The sequence below is a fragment of the Macaca fascicularis genome, chromosome 2, assembly GCF_037993035.2.
Source record: "Macaca fascicularis isolate 582-1 chromosome 2, T2T-MFA8v1.1".
NCBI classification, from domain to species: Eukaryota; Metazoa; Chordata; class Mammalia; order Primates; family Cercopithecidae; genus Macaca; species Macaca fascicularis.
The window spans coordinates 129,251,970-129,271,842 of NC_088376.1; the positions used below are offsets into that span (position 1 = coordinate 129,251,970).

The window sequence follows — 19,873 nt, forward strand, 5'->3', positions numbered from 1 at the left end:
AAGAGCCAGGGTTCTTCACGTCGGTCTTTCCAAAGACCTAAAGTAGTAGATTGAACAGCAAGGGATGTGGAGGATCAATGAAGCAGCTGTTGGCTTTCGGTGCATATAAATAATGCAACTCTAAGGGATAGGGTGTGTTTTGGTTATTCTGTACAACAAATACCCCAAAAGTGTTAGTGACCCTTGGCCTTGCATTTCCCCAGACTCTGACCCACACCCTGACCTTGACCTGACCCTCAGCCTGAAGCTGACCCTGAACCTAATCCTTTCTCTGACCCTGACCCTGATTTTGAGCCTCCCGTTGAACCATAGCCTCAGCCTGCCATTCACTCTGACACAGAACATGACCTTGTCCTTCACCCTGTTTCTCACACTACCATGACTCTCAGCTATGCTCACCCAGACTCTGATCCCGACATGGACTCTGATTCTCACCCTCACAATGAACTTGTCTATAGGCAGACTCTAACTCTGAGGATGACCCTACACTCACCCTGAATCTGATCCTAATCTTGAACCTGACCTTCACCATGTCCCCTGTGGCCCTCACACTGACTCTGACCCTCACACTTACTGTCTCAATTTAACCCCACCCCTCACCCTGATGCTCATGTTGACCTTTATCCTGATGTTGACCCTGGACATATACCTCACACTCCTTCAAAATCTGACCTTAATCCTCACCGTGATACTCACTCAGATCCTGGACCTGACCTTCATCATGATCTTGACCCTGACCTTGATCTAGATACATCACTCTCTTCCTGACTGAACTCTGACCCTTAACCTGAACCTCACACTGATTCTGACCATGACCTGAGCTTGACCCTAAACGTGATGCTAAATAAGCACCTGACCCTGAACTTGGCTCTCACCCTGATTCTACCTTCATCCTCACCCTCACCCTGAGCCTTGTCTGACCCTTAATTTTTTCCCAAACCTCAATTTGAACCTGACACTTACCTAATCTTGACTCTGACCCTTATCCATAACCTACTAGACACTCAGTCTGACACTACTTTTCATTCTCACACTGGTGTTGACCCATACTGTTACCCTCACCCTTTCACACTGACCTTGAACCTGACCATAAATCTGGCCCTGTCTCTGAACCCAACCCTAAACTTTATCCTTCACAAGACCCTGATCCACACCCTCCCCATGACTGAGACCCTGAATCTACCACTGTCTCTGAATTTCTCATCCTCACTCTTACCACAGCTCTAATGCTTATTCTGACCCTTATCCTCACTCTGAATTTGTCCCTAACCCAAAACCTGTCTCTGACATTGAATTTCACCCTTAACCTCACCATAACTCTGACCCTTGGACTATCCCACCCTCATCATGACCCTGATGAAGCTATGACCCTGACTATAGCCCTGACCCTCACCCTGATATGAACACTGACTCCATCCCGACCCTGACCCAGACCATCACCCTATCATACTGGTCTTAAATTCATCCTCACCCTGAACCTGACCCAAATTCTGACGCTTATCCTTGTCCTCATCATGACTATGACCTTGAAAAGACCCTGACACTCACAGTGACCATCAAATGATTCTACTTTCCCATTACCCTAACACTTTAGCTGGGCCAGACACTAATCCTCATCAGGACCTTTACATTCACCTGACTTTACTCACCTTGAATTTACTATGTACTACATGCTCAACCAAATCCTCACTCTAAACCTGACCCTGACCTTTATTCTGATGTTCATCCTAAACTTGGCCCTCATCTGGCCCTCCCTCTTGTTCTCATTTTGTGTCCATGATCCTGCCCCTAAAAGTATCTCTGACTCTGATATCATGCTGACATTGACTCTAACCATCCCACTCCTCTAAAGTTACCCTAAACTTAAATTTCAACCTGTCCCTGGTCGTGACCCTGACCAACAGTTCAACCTTGACCCTGACTCTGACCGTCAACCTGACACTGACTCCCACCAAGACTCTGACATTCACATTGATCATCAAACTGACCATACTGAGTCTGGCTTAAAAAAGTTGTGGTAAAATAAATGTAACATAAAATTTACCATCTTAAACATTTTAAAGTATACAGTTCCGTGGCACTAAGTACATTCACATTGTGGTGCGACCAATCTCCAGAACTCTTTTCATCTTGCAAAACTGAAACTCTGTACCCGTTAAACAACAACTCCCTCTTTTTTCCTTTCCCAGCCCCTGGCAACCATTATAGTTTCTGTCTCCATAATTTTGAGTAATCTAAGTATATAGGTGGAATCATACAGTATTTGTCCTTTGGTGACTGGATCATTTCACTTAGCATAATAACCTTTAGATTCACCCATGTTATAGTATGTGTCAGAATTCCCTTCCTTTTTAAGGTGTAATAATATTCACTATATACCACATTTTATTTATCCATTAATCTGTCCATAGACACTTGGGTTGCTTCTACATTTTGCCTGTTGTGAATAATGCTTCTATAAACATGAGTGTTCAAGTATCTCTTTGAGACCCTACTTTCAATTCTTCTATATATATACCTAGAAGTAGAATTGCTGGATCATGTAGTAATTTTTAATTTTTTGAGGAACCAACCATATCGTTTTCCATAGTGGCTGTGACCCTATCTTTTATACTGAACTTTACCTGACCCTGTCCTATATCCTGACCTTAACAATGACCTTCTACCTTATCTATAACCTGAACTTCACCCTCAATGTGACTGTCATGCTGACCCTAACCATGACACTGTCTTGACTTTTACCATGTCCTTACACTGTGCTAGAGCCTGACGGTGGCCCATACTGTCAACCTCACACTGACCGTGACTCTGTATCTTACACATATACTTACATTTACCCTGACTTTCACCTCTCTTTGACCATGACTTAGACCCTGAAATTAACCCCTACCTTGTATCTAAATTTGAACTAGACTTTTACTTTGATCTTGTTCAGAACTTTACCCTGAACCTGACCTCAACTTAACCTTTACCTCACCATGATTTTACCTTCACATTCACCCTGACCTCAAGACTAAAGCTGACCCTTATCCTCCCACAGAACATGACCCTGACCCTCACCATGTCCCTGTCCATGATTCTGACCCTGACCTTCATCCGGACACTGACTCTGATCCTCATTCTCACAATAAACCTGATACTAACCAAGACCCTGATGCATACCTGACCCTATTCTTCATTCTGCCATCTGATACTTACTCTTATCCTTAACCTAAACCCACATGATATTGGCCCTCTATCTTGTCCCTTATCCTAAACATGACCTTCACACTGATCCTGATTTCCACCCTTATGAAGACCCTGACCCTCAACCTTTCATACTGACTGTCATCATCATGATACTATCTCACTCTGATCCTGACCCTAAATTGGACTCTGAATCTGATCCTCAACTTGTCCCTGACCATTATCTTCACTTTCTCCATTGACCTTAAATGAAATCTGACCATGATGACACCTTGAAACTGACTCTGACCTCTCTGCTGCTGAACTTGACCTTTATCTTGTCCCTCAACCTCACCTTAATCATCACTCTGACCCTGACCAGCACTCTGACATTGATCCTGAACCTTACCTGACCCTAACCTTTACCCTGACACTGATGCTTAACCTGCTCCTTATCCTAAACCTGACCGTCAGTTTGAACTTGACCATGAATCTGACCCAGATCATAAATATGAAAACACTTTTGACCCTCACATGTCCCTAAACCTGAGCTGACTGAACTTGATACTGACCATAACCCTGACCACCTTCACCCTTACTCTTACCTTGAGTCACATCATGACTCTCACTCTTACCCTGACCCTGACCTTCACACTGAACTGACACTCAACTTGACTTTGACCCTGACTGTCACCATGTCCTTGAGCCTGACTTTGACTTTGTCCATGACACTCAGCAAGACTTTGATATTCACTCTAACCTTAACTCTGACCTGACCATGTCCCTGAGCTAGCTTGTGAACTTTAACTTCTACCTGATCCTCACCCTCTACTTAGCCCTAACCCTATCATGATCCTGGCCCTGATTATCACCCTGACCTGACCAAATTCCTGACCTGATTCTGACACTCAAGCTGACCATGATATGGATACTATTCTCACATCAGCCCTGATCCTCCATTTCACCCAGAACCTTGGCCGACTCTAAACTTAATCTTGACCCTGACCCCGATCCTCAACCAGATGCTTTTCTGACCTTACCCTGAACTTTTTTGCATCTTGACCTTGACCCTGACCCTCACTGTGACACCATCCATGATCCTCATCATGTCCCTGAACCTGATCTTGAGTGTGATCCTCGCCTTCACCTTGACTTTCACACACAGCCTTACCCTTCCCCTCACCCTCACCTGAAAGTGATTCTGACTTTGGACCAAACCATATACTCACCCTGGCCTCATCCTGAATTGGACCTTTATGATGACTCTTATTCTCACTCTGAACCTGACTTGCATCTAACTCTTATCTTTACTCCGACTCAGATTTGGCCATCACCCTGCATATGACCCACGTCTTGAAACTCACACTTCTCCTTACAGTAATCCTCACCCTGATAGTGACTCACACAAATACCATATTCATGCTATCGCCCTGACTCTACCCTTACCCTGGCCCTGAACTTTACCCTGAACTTTAACTGACCCTGACAGTCAACCTAATCTTTCCTCTGAAACCCTCATGCCAACCTTGACCCTAACTGTACCAGTCATATTCTCTTTGATCCTTTTATTTCCATATATCTTGACACTGACCATAACCCCCACACTCATACACACCCACACCCTGACCAACACCTTAACTATGAACTGGACCTTTACTTGTCCCTGAGATTCATTCTGATCATGGCCCTTACGCTGACCCTTACAATGACCTTGACCCTTACTTTGACCCTCAATCTAATATTAACCCTTATCTTGAGAATGAAAAGACTCTGAAGCTGAAGCTTACCCTGAACATCATCATGACGCAACCCATACTCTAACTTTTATTCTCACCCTGAACCTATCCCTCACCACGTGCCTGGTATTGGCTGTCATGCTGACTATGACCCTCCTCACTATTACTATGTCTCTGGCCTTGACTTAGAACCCTATCCTCATGATCATCTTGACCCTGAGACTCAGCTAACACTGACCATCACTCTAATCCTATCACTCACGGTAATCTTGATACAAACGTTAACCTGCACCCTCAAACTTACCATGACCTTACCATGTCCTTGATCCTGTACTTGACCTTGTCCCTACCCTCATCCTGACTTTACCTCTCACCATGATCCTGATACTGATCTTCACCTGCAACCCCAAACTTTCTCTGACCTAGACCCTTATATTTATCAAATTTCTGACTACAATGATTTGAAAGTTTGTCTCCAAACCTCATTTTGAAATTTGATCCCCAATGTTGGAGGTGGGGTCTCGTGGAGGTTGTTTTGGTCATGGGGGTAAATCCCTCATGAATAGATTAATGCCCTCCCTGGAGTACGCAGAGGGAAGGAGGGGAGTCAGTGAGTTCTTGCTCTATTAGTTTACATGAGATCTGGTTGTTAAAAAGAGCCCAGTACCTCCCCTCCTACTCTCCTTCACTCCCTCTCTCCATGTGATCTCTGCATATATGACTCCCGTTTGCCTTCTGCCATGAGTGGAAGCAGCCTGAGCTCTTGCCAGAAGCAGATGCTAGTGCCATGTTTTTCATATAGTCTGCAGAACTGTGAGCCAATTAAACCCCTTTTCTTTATAAATTGCCCAGCCCTCAGGTTTTCGTTTATAACAACACAAAATGGACTAGGACACTGACCTGGTACTTAGACCCACCCCCACTATGATTAACACCCTGGCACTGTACCTGACTTCCTTATCCTTCAAACATTACTGTCCTTGATAATCAACCAGACCAGACCCTGTTCGTCACTCTGAAACTGACCGATGCCATAGCCTTGACATTTACACCACCCTCACCCTGAACTTGACCCTCACCCTATTGTGATGCCTGATCCTTACAATGACCCTAATCTTTAATGATGCTGAACACAATGATGCTGAACCTGATTGAATTCCTCATCCCAACTTGCATCTGGATACTCCTCATCTAGATACACACATCATTTCTCCCCTGAACAATGACTGTGCCTGTGCCTCATCTTCACTTTCACCTTGATCCTGATCCTAAACCTCACTTGGCCTTGAACTTCATTCATACACTGACCCTTATTTGACCTCACTCTTATTCCAACCCTCATACTGACCCTTATGTTGACCCTGACCCTGAACTTAACCATCACCCTGACACTGACTCTGAAATATACACCCACTCTCACTTTGACCCTGTACCAGATCCCCTGCACCTCACCCTGTCATTAACCTCCTCACTGACCCTTACCCCCAACTTGATCCCCAAATACACCCTCAGATGCTGATCCTAATACTGATGGTGATACCGCTCCTGACACTTACCATGATCCTAAAGCTCACCGTCATTATGACCTTTACTCTCAACCTCACCCTGTCTGTGACCCCCTCTCTCTGACCCTCATTGTGACCCTGACCCTTATAATGATTCTGACTCTAATAATGAGCTAACCATCACCAAGTTTAGTTTGAACATGAAATCTTATACACTCACACCCTAGTTTCTTTTGGATTTCTTACTGCTCTCATTAAGAATATGCTTTTGAGAACTAATTCTCAACTTGCTTACACATGTACTGTGTGCTTCCTTTTCTTTTCTTTTCTTTTCAGACAGGATCTCGCTCTGTTGCCCAAGCTGGAGTGCAGTGGTATGATCGTGGCTCACTGCAGCCTCAAACTCCTGGGCTCAAGCGACTTTCCCTCCTCAGCCTCCTGAGTAGCGGCTGCGACTACAGGCATGCACCACCACTCCTAGATAATTATTATTTTTTTTTTTAAAAATAGAGACAAGGTCTTACCACGTTACCCAGGCTGGTCTTGAATTCCTCAGTTCAAGTGATCCTCCCACCTCAGCTTCCCTAAGTACTAGGATTACAGGTGTGAGCCACTGCACCCAGCCTACTGTATTTTTCAAATATGCTGCTTTGATTTGTGGTTTACCTCAAAGTAAGAAACTACAGTTGAGGCTGGGTGCAGTGGCTCAGGCCTGCAATCCTGGAGCTTTGGGAGGCCGAGGCAGGTGGATTGCTTGAGTCCAGGAGTTTGAGACATGGTGAAAAGCCACCTACAAAAAATAATTTTAAAAAATTAGCCAAATATGGTGGCATAAACCTGTAGTTCCAGCTACTTGCGAGGCTGAAGTGGGAGAATAGCTTGAGCCTGAGAGGTAAAGGTTGCAGTGAACTGAGATTGCACCACTGCACTCCAGTCTGGGCAACAGAGTGAAACCCTGTCAAAAAAGAAAAGAAAAGAAAAGAAACTGCATTTGAGAAAAATGTGTGGTTCTCATTGATTTGCCTCAAATAAAGCATAGGTTAATTCTAACAGTTAAGAATTTTATTTATTTTATTTATTTTTTTGAGATGGAGTCTCACTCCGTCGCCCAGGCTGGAGTGCAGTGGCACGATCTCAGCTCACTATAACCTCTGCCTCCTGGGTTCAAGTGATTTTCCTGCCTCAGCCTCCCAAGTAGCTGGGATTACAGGTGCGCACACTCGCACCTGGCTAATTTTTTTTTTTTTTTTTGAGATGGAGTCTCGCTCTGTCACCCAGGCTGGAGTGCAGTGGCGCAATCTCGGCTCACTGCAAGCTCCACCTCCCGGGTTCACGCCATTCTCCTGCCTCAGCCTCCCGAGTAGCTGGGACTACAGGCGCCTGCCACCACGCCCGGCTAATTTTTTGTATTTTTTTAGTAGAGATGGGGTTTCACTGTGTTAGCCAGGATGGTCTTGATCTCCTGACCTCATGATCCACCCACCTCAGCCTCCCAAAGTGCTGGGATTACAGGTGTGAGCCACCGTGCCCGGCTAATTTTTGTATTTTTAGTAGAGATGGGGTTTCATCATATTGGCAAGGCTGGTCTCAAACTCCTGGCCTCGGGCGATCGACCTGCCTCAGCCTCCCAAAATGCTGGGATTACAGGCATGAGCCACAGTGCCTGACCAGAATTTTCTTTAGAAACCACTGTCTGATTTTTTCTTTACTGTTCACATAAATACAATTTTCAATGATATTTGCTTTAACTGGCAAGAAATTACTGTTGAGGACAGTGTGTAAATGTGAACTCATTTTCACACATATAGCATAGGTTCCTCTTATCTTGTTCTGATTCACAGGAAGAAATTGTCATTGAGATGAATATGAGTTTCTGAGTTTTTCGGGGTCAAATAAATCTTAAATACATCTTGGTTTAGGCAAACAGAGGTAGCATTGAAAACAATCTGTATTAGTGCATATAAGCTCAGTTTCAGACATTCCTCTCAAAAGAAACTCTTTATTGCTTCTTAGAGTAAACTAAGGTGAACACAAGCACATATGAGTATGTGTCATTCATTGCAAAGGCACAGCCGTACTGTAAGGGACAACAGATGAGGATGAGTCTAAGCAGAAGTACTGAGAAGAATCCACCAGCCTGGGCAATGTGGCAAAACCCCGTCTCTACAAATATACAAAAAACTAGCCAGGTATGATAGCACACACCTGTAGTTCCAGCTACTCAGGAGGCTGAGACAGGAGTATTGACTGAATCCAGGAGATCAAGGCTGCAGTGAGCTGTGACTGTACCACTGCACTCCAGCCTGGGTGACAGAATGAGTCCCTCACACACACACACACACACACACACACACACACACACACACACACACACAGAATCCATATTAGTATCAGCAAACTCAGTTCTGGACATTCCTCTCAAAAATATCTCCTTATTGTTTCCTGCAGTAAACTAAGATGACTATAAGAAGAAAAACACATATTCATGTAAAAGGCATATTCTTTTTTTCAAAGTAGGCGCTATAGATTGAATGTTTGTGTTCCCCCCAAATTCATAAGTTAAGATCCTGGCCAGGTATGGTGGCTCATGCTTGTAATCCCGGTACTTTGGGAGGTTGAGGTGGGTGGATCATTTGAGGTCAGGAGTTCAAGACCAGACTGGCCAACATGGTAAAACTCCATCTCTACTAAAAATACAAAAATTAGCCAGGTAGTAGTGACACGCACCTGCAATCCTAGCTACTCTGGAGGCTGAGGCAAGATAATTGCTTGAGCATAGGAGGCGGAGGTTGCGGTGAGCCGAGATCATGCTACCGCACTCCAGCCTGGGTGACAGAGCAAGACTCTGTCTCAAATAATAATAAAAAAAAGTTAAAATTCTAACCCCCAATCTGATGGTATTAGGAAATAGGGTCTTTAGGTCCTGAAAGTGGAGCCTTCCTGAACGGGTTTAGTCCCTTTATAAAAAGAGATTCCAATAGGCCGGGTGCAGTGGCTCACGCCTGTAATCCCAGCACTTTGGGAGGCCGAGGCAGGCAGATCACTAGGTCAGGAGTTTGAGACCAGCATGTCCAAAGATGGTTAAACCCCCTCTGTGCTAAAAATACAAAAATTAGCTGGGTGTGGTGCTGGGCGCCTATAATCCCAGCTACGTGGAGGCTGAGACAGGAGAATCCCTTGAACCTGGGAGGCGGAGGTTGCAGTGAACCGAGATCGTACCACTGCACTCCAGCCTAGGCGAAAGAGCAAGACTCCATCTCAAAAAAAAAAGAAAATAAAAAAAAAAAAGAGATTCCAAAGCTTGCTCCCTCTCTCTACCCTCCAGCATGTGAGGGTATGAGAAGACAGTTATATGGGATCTCCTGGCTCATTGATTTTGGACTTCTCAGCCTCCAGAACTGTGAGAAATAAATGTCCATTGTTTCAGCCACTCAGTCTATGGTATTCTGTTATAGCAGCCTGAATTGACTCACACAACAGAGCAAATGAGAGTGAATCTAAGTAGCAATATTAAAAAGAATTTGTAGTAGTACAATCAGGCTCGGCCTCAGGCATTCCTATCAAAAGTCCTTACTGCTTCTCAGAGTAATGCAAGATAAGCGTAAAGACAGCAAAATACATATCAAAGGCACATTCTTACTAGAAAGAAAAAAGATAAAAATATACTGCTTATTTAACCTAATTTTAATTGCCTCTTCATTCTTAAAATGTCAGTGGATTAACAAAATATGTAAACGCCTTTGGATAATAAGACATATTTGTGTGTATTTGCCTTCTCAAAGCTTTTAATTAATATGAGATAAATGCTCATGAAAAAATTACCTAGGCAGTTTTTTACTTTCTATCCTCTAGATGTCTCCTGTGTCTGGAAGAAAAAAAGAAAGAAAAGAATTATTCCTTTAATTAGAGATAGTAATTAACAAAGACAGTTCGTTATACTAGGTATAAGGATTGCAGAGAGATATAGGTATATACAAATAGGATGTAATTTTCTGTTTGTATATTTTTAAAAGTTGTGTAGTTCACTCATATAATAAATTTAATATAATACCTACTGCTTTATTTAGTATACTGACAATTATGCTTTAAAGCTATAGTTTAAAACTTTAAATTATTACCTATTTATTTTTTATATCTTGATGCATACAAAAAGGGAATATATCCTTTATTACAATTTGTTATATAAATAATATACCAAAAGAATAAAATTAGAATTTAGGTCTTTTGTATGAAATGACTTATTTTATGCCCAGGTCAACAGAGGTTCCTTTTCTTGTCAACACATTGTTCTACTGCTTTTGTATTCTCTTCAACTATCCTCAGAGATTCCCTTGGATAATCTTGACCTAATTTTATTTGTTCAAAGTTAAAATGCCATCATGCAGTGAAATTCACCCTTAAAACATAGACAACTTCCAGAAATTAAATCAGTTCAGATAACTAACATCATGTCCTTACCGGGCTTGACAGCTCACAAATAAATAAATAAATAAATAAGCAAATATTTATGCTGATAGTAAATGTGTTTGGGGGGTAGTCCACAAATTCAGAATTGTTTAGAAACAGAGTTGTTTGTAACCTTGAAAAAAAAACTTACACCAATTAAATGACAAATTAAAGACCTTTTAGATGCTTTACTATTACCTGAGAAAACAGCTATCATAAAAACACAGTCATTGCAAAGACAAGACCTAGAAATCCATGGTAATGCTTTGGCTGGCCACTATGCTAAACAAACAATATTAACCTAGATAAACAGTCCTATCATCACACGGACAAGAAAAGTCTTGCAGTAGTTCAGAGAGGCTGTTCCTAACTGTCAGAAACAAGTCTCTAATTTGATTTAGGATGATCGTTAGATGATCATCAGGATGGCCAACTGAGTGTGCCTCAACACTTGAAAATGGAGCTTAATGAAAATTCTTCATGATATAACCATAAAGGAACAATAAGCTGACAACAATATTAGACCAACACTGGTGGCTTAATTTTAGACATAGCTGCCAAGGATGTGTTTGAAAGCATGTCTTATCTACCAGTGACACATCCTGATAAACTGCCAAGGTGGGGTCATGGACAGGAATCAAAGCCTCTATGTCCCTTTAAATACTTCCAAGTGGACTTCATACAAATACCTTTTACAATGAATTATAAATATGTTTTGCTCATTGTGCATGCAGGGTGCACTGAAGTTTTTCCTTGCTGGAGAGCTATTCCATGCTGGGTTGGGGATTGAAAAGGTTCAAGGGATGGCTTAGTTTTGTTTTCCCACATGGGGAATTCCCATTTATCTCTCCAATGACAGAGGTACTCATTTTACTAGTACTGCACTTTAGTACTTTTACACAGAAACTTCTCTGTCCTTATCATCTGCAGTCCTCAAGGCGAACAGAGAGAACAAATGGAATTTTAGAACTAAAATTAACAAAGCTCTCAAAAATCTCTTAAACTCCCATGGCAGAAATCATTACTATTAGCTTTCATGTCTAAAATCAACCCTTCCTAGGGTCCTTATTCTGCAAGGGTGAAAACTTTCTTTTTTTGAGACGGAGTTATGCTCTTGTCGCCCAGGCTGGAGTTCAATGGCACGACCTCGGCCCACCGCAACCTCCGCGCGGGTTCAAGTGATTCTCCTACCTCAGCCTCCCACATAGCTGGGGTTACAGGCATGCGACACCACGCCCAGCAAATTTTGAATTTTTAGTAGAGACACGGGGTTTCTCCATGTTGGCCAGGCTGGCCTCGGACTCCCGACCCCAGGTGATCCGCCCGCCTCGGCCTCCCAAAGTGCTGGGATTACTGGCGTGAGCCAACAAGCCCGGCCCAAAACTTTCTTAAAGGAACGGGTGGTTGGACCCCGTGGTCTACCTGGGGTCCCCACCCTGCCACTCACCCACTCCTCCCCTTGGTGGGGAAGGGAGGGAAGTGCAACAGAGCTCTCCGCCCACCCCTATCCCACCTCCTTTACCAGTGACCCAGTCACGGATTTCAAGTTTTTAATGCACCCAGAATCCTGCAATTTAGTTCTTTTGGCATAAGTCACCTTCCCACTGCTCCCCATCGCATGCTCGCAATTATGCAGTACTAATACTCTTGGCAAAGTTTTCAGAGAGTAGTCTCCGCCGCCTACACCCTACCCAGAATCTGCAGTGGGCAGGACTCACCGTTGCTAGGAAACGCCTGCTGTAATCCCTTTGACCCTGTCGTGTGCTGACGTGCTGACCTTTGGAGGAAAAGCCCCCTGCCCAACTATTGAGCATGCACTGACTATTCCAGGTGCAACTGCTGCCAAACTGCTGTTCTCCGGGAACCAGTCGTAGGAAGCCATCGGCAGCCCCAGGAGTGCTTGCTGCAGCGGCCTGACAAGGATTTGGGATTAACGGGGAGATCTGTTGCATCCTCTTCTTTCCTCGATAGGAAGATAATAAGGACACAGGAGGCAGGGTTGGAGGCTCAGTTAAAAACCAGATTCCCACCACCTGTTCATTTAAGCAAGTGCGCTTGCGCCGGGCAAGCCCTCGGGCGAGCTTCTGGCTGAAGGGTGGTGCTGCCGAGCGAGGAGCGCACGCGCTCGGCGTCTCCATCTGCTGGTTGTGTGGTCTGTATTTTACGGCTGGATTAAAGTAGGTGCCGGCATTTTGAAATATGAACAGATAAAATTAGGCCAACACTATCCAAAGGAGTCTCAAAAGAATGGTTGAAGAATATGCAAAAAGCATTGAGAATTAACAGAATAATTTGGTGACAAAAGGAACCTCTATTGATCTGGGGATAAAAATATTTGGTAAATTTACATGGAAGACCTAAATTCTAATTATTCATTTGGCACATTATTTATGTAACAAATTGTAGTAAAGGAACTATTGATGTTGCTTCTCCGCCTTTTGGCTAAGATCAAGTGTAAGAACTCTTGATATACATTTATTTGTATGAATTTAGGCAGGCACACATGTACAAACACAAAAATAGGTTTCTGACTATTGAAAATACATATATCCTCTGCATAGACTTTTATCTCTGCAATCTTTATACTCAGTTTAATCAACATCTACGTTAAATACTATTTTTAATTAAGTAATCAGTCTTTTTCTCTAGACATAAGGAACACCCAGGGAACAGAAAGTTTAAAACCTTCGAACTTATTTGTTCATACGAATTTATCTTCTAGTATTTTAAAATTTTAAAAAGACAAAAACAAGGGATCTAGCCCTGGTCATGCTGACTTCACAGCTTCTGTGCCTATCTATGCACTCAACTTGTCAGCGTCCTTGTGTCAAAGACCCCTTAGGCACATACCTGAGATGAATAAATTGGTCTTATTATGGCTTGCATTGAGGCAGAATGCACATCACTGGGAACTACAGGGTGTCTCAGTAAAAAGGTGTCAGGAAGTACCTGTTATAGAATGTGATCTTTTGTTGGGTGACTTGGGGTAGGATCTAAAGAAGTGAGGGTTTTGCTGTAGACTGGGCGTTGTTAGAAAGTGAAGCTAATTCTAGATTAGCTATTTTGTGAATATACAACACATGATTAAATAATAAACTGTTTAACTATAGCCTTAAAATATAATTTATCAGTATATTAAACAAAACAATCTATATCAAATTAAATTGTTACGTGAATTAACTGCAATAACTTTTAAAAAACTAATAAGAAATCAATTAGAAACTCTCTCTGTAATTCTTACACCCTATATAATCAACTATCTGCATTAATTATTGTCTTGAATTAATCAGTCTTTTCTTTCTTTTTCTGTAGACGTAAGTGACATCTAGAGGACAGAAAGTTAAAAACCATCTGCATCATTTTTAAGTAAGCATTATCTTATATTGATTAAAAGTTTTGAAAAGGCAAATACAAATATATGTGTATTATCATCCAAGACATATTTTGTTAATTCACTGACATTTTAAGTAATAAGGGTCAGTTAAAATATGGCTTATATGTGGTCTTTTGTATTTTTTTTTTATTTTAGTAAGAATGTGCCCTTGAAATTAGTATGTTTTGCTGTCCTTATGTTTATGTCAGTTTCCTCTAAAAAGCACTAAGAAGTTTCATTTGAGAGTAATGTGTAAGAAGGCTGAGCTGGTTTGCCCCAATATGAATTTTTTTCAAAATTACTTGTTTGCCAACCTAAACTCAGATATATATAGCAAATATATATATATATACACACACACACATATAGTAAAGCAAATATAGTTGAAAATTGTAGGTCTATGTACAGACAAGCAGTAAAGAAGAAATCAAGCTGAGAACCAAACATTAGTCTCTAAAGACAATTTTTAATGAGTTAGAATTAACAGAGTTGAACCCATACTTTATCTGAGGCAAATCAATGAGAACTGCACATTCTTCTTAACTGCAGCTTCTTACTTTGAGGTAGACCATATTAACTCAAGTCAAAGCAGCATGTTTGAAAACACACAGCTCAAGTGTAAGCAAGTTCAGAATTATACATAGCTCTTAAAAGTACCTTCCTGTTTTGATGACAAGGGATCTAGATAAAACAAGAGTGTACATATATATTTCTTTAACTTTATTCTGTGATGATGATACTCAGCATCAGGGCTGGGGTCATGGCAGGGTTCAGGGTCAGTATCGGGGTCAGTATCAGGCTCTGGTCAGGGTCAGGCCAATTTCACGATGATAGGGAGTATAAGTCTCAGAGGGAGGGTAGGATTCAGGTCAGGGTCAGCAGATAGATCAGGTCAGGGCCAAGCTTTGTGTCAGGGAGAGGATCATGGACAGGGTGAGAGTCAATGTCTTGATGAGGGTGAGCTTCAGGGTCATAGCAAGGCTCAGGATTGGGGTCAGGATGTGACTCATGGTCAAAATAAGGGTGATGGTCAGTGAAGGGTTTATTGTTAGGGTGAGCGTCAGGATAGAGGTCAGAATCAGGGCAAAGGGGAGTGTACTCTTAGGGCCCATGTCAGGGTGACATCAGGGTCAAGTTGAGGATCAGGGTTTTCCTTGGGGGCATTGTGAGAGTTGGGGTTGCAGTAAAGACCAAGTATGGGTCAAGAGATGGATGAGGCTTAGTATTAGTTTTAGGAACAGGATGAGTGTTAGGATCAAGCACGAGATGAGAATGTGGGGTCATGCTCAGGGTAAGGGTCATTGTTTAGGGAAGAGTCAGGGTGAGGGGCAGAGTCAGGTTAAAGGTAAAGGTCAGTATCAGTGTAAGATAAGGGTCAAGGTATGATCAAGTTCAGGGTAAGTCAGGGTCATGATCAGAGTCAGGGTATAGTGAGGTCAAGTTCAGGTAGTATAGGCATCAGGGTCAAGATTTGGATATTGTTGAGGTTCAGGGGGATGGTCAGGGTAAAGGTCAGGTTGCATATCAGGTAGGTATGAGGGTTAGAGACCTCAGAGACAGTGACAGGGCAATATTAGGGTCAGAATCAGGTTATGGATAAGGGTGTGGAGAGGGTGAAGATGAGAGTTAGGATTAGGGGAGGCTCAAGTCCAGGATTTGATGCAGGATCATAGTTGGGGTGTAGGTCCAATCATGATAAGGGTGAAGATTAGGTTGGGGTCAGTGTCAAGTCAGCTCAGGGTCAGAATCAAGACCAGGGTGATAATCACGTTCAGGGAGAGATGGTCAAAATGAACGTGAGAAACAGAGCAAGGCGAGAGTCAAGGTAGGAGCCTGTGCCAGGGTGTGGCATTGTGAAAGTAAGGACAGTTGTTAGTGTCAGGGTCAAGTTCAGCTTCAGGGTTAGTGACAGCATAAAAGTGAGGCTGAAGTTCAGGGCAAAGGTCAGGGACAGGGACTAGGAGAGGTAAAGTGTTAAACTGAGAGTGAGGGTCAGATTCAATGTTAGGATGATAATCAGGGTCAGAGTCACAGTGAGGGTCGGGGTCAAATGCAAGGTAGACATGGTGAGGGTCAGTGTAATATTGAAGATGTGGGTGACAGTCAGTGTCAGAGTAATGGTACAGAATAGGGTCTGGATGAGGGTGAGGGTTAGGGTCAGGTGAGGTGTAAGGTCAACTGTAAGGTCAGGATGAATATGGTAGTGATGCTCTAGATCAGGGTCTTGGTGTCATGGTAATGGTGAGGGTCACTGTAAGGTCAGGTACACAATGAGTATCAGTCAGATTCAGGGTGAAGGTCAGTGTCAGAGTCCGTATGAGGGTAGGCATTAGGGACATAGTGACAGATAAGTTCAGGGTAAGGGTGACTGTCAAGGTTGGGTCATGGTGAAATTCAGAGTAAGTTTCAATATAAGGATCAACATCAAGTTGAGTGTTACAATGAAAGGATCAGGATAAGTCTCAGGCTCAACTTCAAGGTTAGATCAACATCAGGTGAGGGTCAGTATCAACATTAGAAAAGATCAGTGTTGGGGTCAAGGTCAGGGTTAGGTTAAGGATGAGGGTTGAAATCATTGTCAGGCTAAGTAAGCAAGGGTCAAGGTCAATGTGAGAATAGGATGAGTGGTAATGTCAAATGCAGGGCGAACTTGAGTGTCTGGATTAGGGAAAGAATAGGAATTAGGGGCTAGAGGTAGGTGAGTTTACATGTCAGGTTCATGGTCAGAAGTAAGGTCAGTGTGAGACTGAAGGTCAAGGTCAGAGTCAGGTGCAAGATAGGGTTATTGTGAGATGAGAGGGAGATTCTGAGTCAGTATATGTGTAAGGGTAAGGCTCATGGTTATAAAAATGGTGAATCTGACAATGAAATTCAGAGAGAAAATCAGGGTCAGATTCAGGGTAACGGTCAGCTCAGAGTCAGCATGAGGATCAGAGGAGGGGCCAAGGTCAAGTGATGGTCATAGACAGGATCAGGGTCAGAGAGCATCAGGATAAGCATAAGGATAAGGATAAGGTTGAGTATATATGTCAGAGAAAGTGTCAGCTTGATAATCAGGGTCAGTGTCAGGCTGAGGGTCAAGGTCAGCCAGCATCATGGTGAAGGTCAGAGTGAAGGTTAGGGAGGGTCAGGGAAAGTCCAGAGTCAAGTGCAGGATTAGGGTCAGTGTAAGGGTATTATTTGGGTCAGAGTTAGCTTCAGGATCACTGTCAAGGTCAGGGTGGTTTCAGAATAGGATAATAATCAAGGTTCTGGGCACAGTCAGGGTCAAGTTGACCCCTCAAACTTAACCTGACACTGAACCTGACATTGAGCCTGAACTTCATCATGTCTGTTAACATGACTCTTGCCCTAATGGTAGCTCTCATCCTCACCAAGACACTGTAGTTCATGAATGGGGTGAATGTCAGGAACGTAGTGGTCATATGTCCACTGACTCTTGACCCTCATGTGCATCTGACCTTCATAGTGACCCTCACTAGGACCTTGCCTTGACCTAGAATTTTGCCCTCCTGCTGTCCATCCTGACCCTGCACCTGTCCCTGATGCTCACACACACCCAGACCCTATTCCTCGCCATGGCGCTGACACTGACCCCACCCACACCCTCTATGTTACTCTCACCCAGACACTCACCCTCACCATGTCCCTGACACCTCACTTGACCCCAACCCACATCCTGACTCTGGCACTCACTGTGACACTCACCCTGACACTGAGTCCAACCCACATCTTCACCTTGACCTTAACCTGTCCTTTACCCTCATCCTTACCATCAGCCTAACCTTGATCCTCATCTTCACACTAAATCTTACCCTCACATTCCCAGTGGCACACTTTGACCCTGACCCTTACCTTGGCTCTCTTCTCACTCTGACCTTCACACTCATTTTGACCCTGACCCACTCCCTGACTGATATTGACCTTGATCTGTATCTTGACCCTTGCCCTGACCCTGATCTTGACCTTGACCTGAGTTGGCACTGATCCTCCATGTGACCCTAACCCTAACCATGGCCATGGCTCTGACCTTTGTTCTGAGATCTTGAGCCTGACCCTTACTCTGATCTTGATACTCATCCTCCCTCTTCTCATGATCCTTACCCTCAAATCTGACTCAAACCTGATGTCACTCTGACACTGTCTCTCATTCCCCCCAATCCTTGTACCTTACTTGACCCTGCCCCTACCGCTGACCATCACCCTGACTTTGACCCTGATGCTGACTCTGACCCTGACACTACCCCTATCCCGAACTTGACTCTCACCCTACCTTTACCCTGACCATGACCCTGACTGTGATCTAAATCACGCATGGACTCTTACCTCATGTTGGCACTGAAACTGACTCTGAGCCTCATCCTGACTTGGACTCTCACCCCTACCCTTCCCTGAACAATGACCCTTATCCTAAACCTGACTCTCACTGTCATGTTGACTATGATCCTAATCCTTATCCTGGCCTTGACACTGACTTTCAACCTCCTTTGAACCTTGACTCTTACTTGTCCCTGTTGACCGTGACCCTGACAGTGACCTCAGTCCTCAACCTGACCCTGTCCCTGGCACTGACCACTATACTAAAACTGACCCTGAAGTGTACACCAGCCTTCATCCTGACTCTGACTTTAACCCTCTGATACTGACCCTGAATCTGTACCTGACCCTTCTTTACCTTCATTGCGACACTAAGCCCTTCACGGGCCTCAACTTCATCCTGACCCTCATCATGAAATTGAAGCTTACTCTCACCATGACATTGATCCTGACCCCCAACCTCACCCTGTCATGACCCTTTCCCTGACCCTCATTATGACCCTGAGTTGAATCTTACTTTTATCCTACACCTGACACCTGATCCTTATGCAGAGTTGATCTTAACCCTGACCAGAGCTGCACTGACTCTGACTGTGACCTTCAACTACACCCTAACCATGACATACACCCTCATCACTAAACTGAGTTTGACCATGATGTATGCACACACATTCTAGTTTCATCTAGATCTTTTGTAACTTGCAATATGAAAATAATTTTCAGAATTATGTATATTTACCAACTTGCCTAAACTTTTGCTGCTTTTTTCAAACATACTACTTTGATTCATGTTAATATGGTCTAATACAATGAGGTAAAAAATATAAGCAAATATATAGTGGCTATTACTCTTCTTATTTGTTACTATGGCAAATTATCCCTATGGCAGTCAATGAATTAGAGGGCTAAAAATGTAAACTTTCCTAGGATTCCAAACTGATTCTAGTACCCTAAGAGGGCCTCCTGGCTGGCCAGGGAGACTGCTATTGTGCTTGGCTCCACCCACTGCCCCTCGTCTTTACTACCTTTTCCCTGGCAGGTGCTGGGTGGGATAAGCCAGCTGGCTGCACAATCCAGGCAGTGAAGAATGGTGGGTGGCACAGCGTATAGACCACAAGGACATGGCCACGGTTCTTGGCTCATGGCTCACAGATATGGATCCAAGTGTCATGGCCATCATAATGGACCCTTTTGGCATCCTTTTCAGGATTAGTCACTATACCTGGCTAATTTTTTATTTTTGTTTTTATAGAGATGGGGTTTCATCATATTGTTCAGGCTGGTCTAAAACTCCTGGGCTCAATTGAGCTGTCCAGCCTTCCAAAGTCCTG

At 43.4% G+C, this 19,873-nt stretch overlaps 1 long non-coding RNA gene across 1 annotated transcript; it reads right to left on the reverse strand.

Annotated features, from left to right (window-relative positions):
* Positions 1-10,069: 10,069 nt before the first annotated feature.
* LOC135969349 (uncharacterized) lies at positions 10,070-12,903 on the reverse strand. The gene is made up of 2 exons (XR_010584537.1): positions 12,571-12,903; positions 10,070-10,271 (listed from the first exon to the last, which is right to left on the reverse strand). It is a non-coding gene; the product is annotated as an uncharacterized lncRNA (long non-coding RNA).
* Between the last annotated feature and the right edge of the window lie 6,970 nt (positions 12,904-19,873).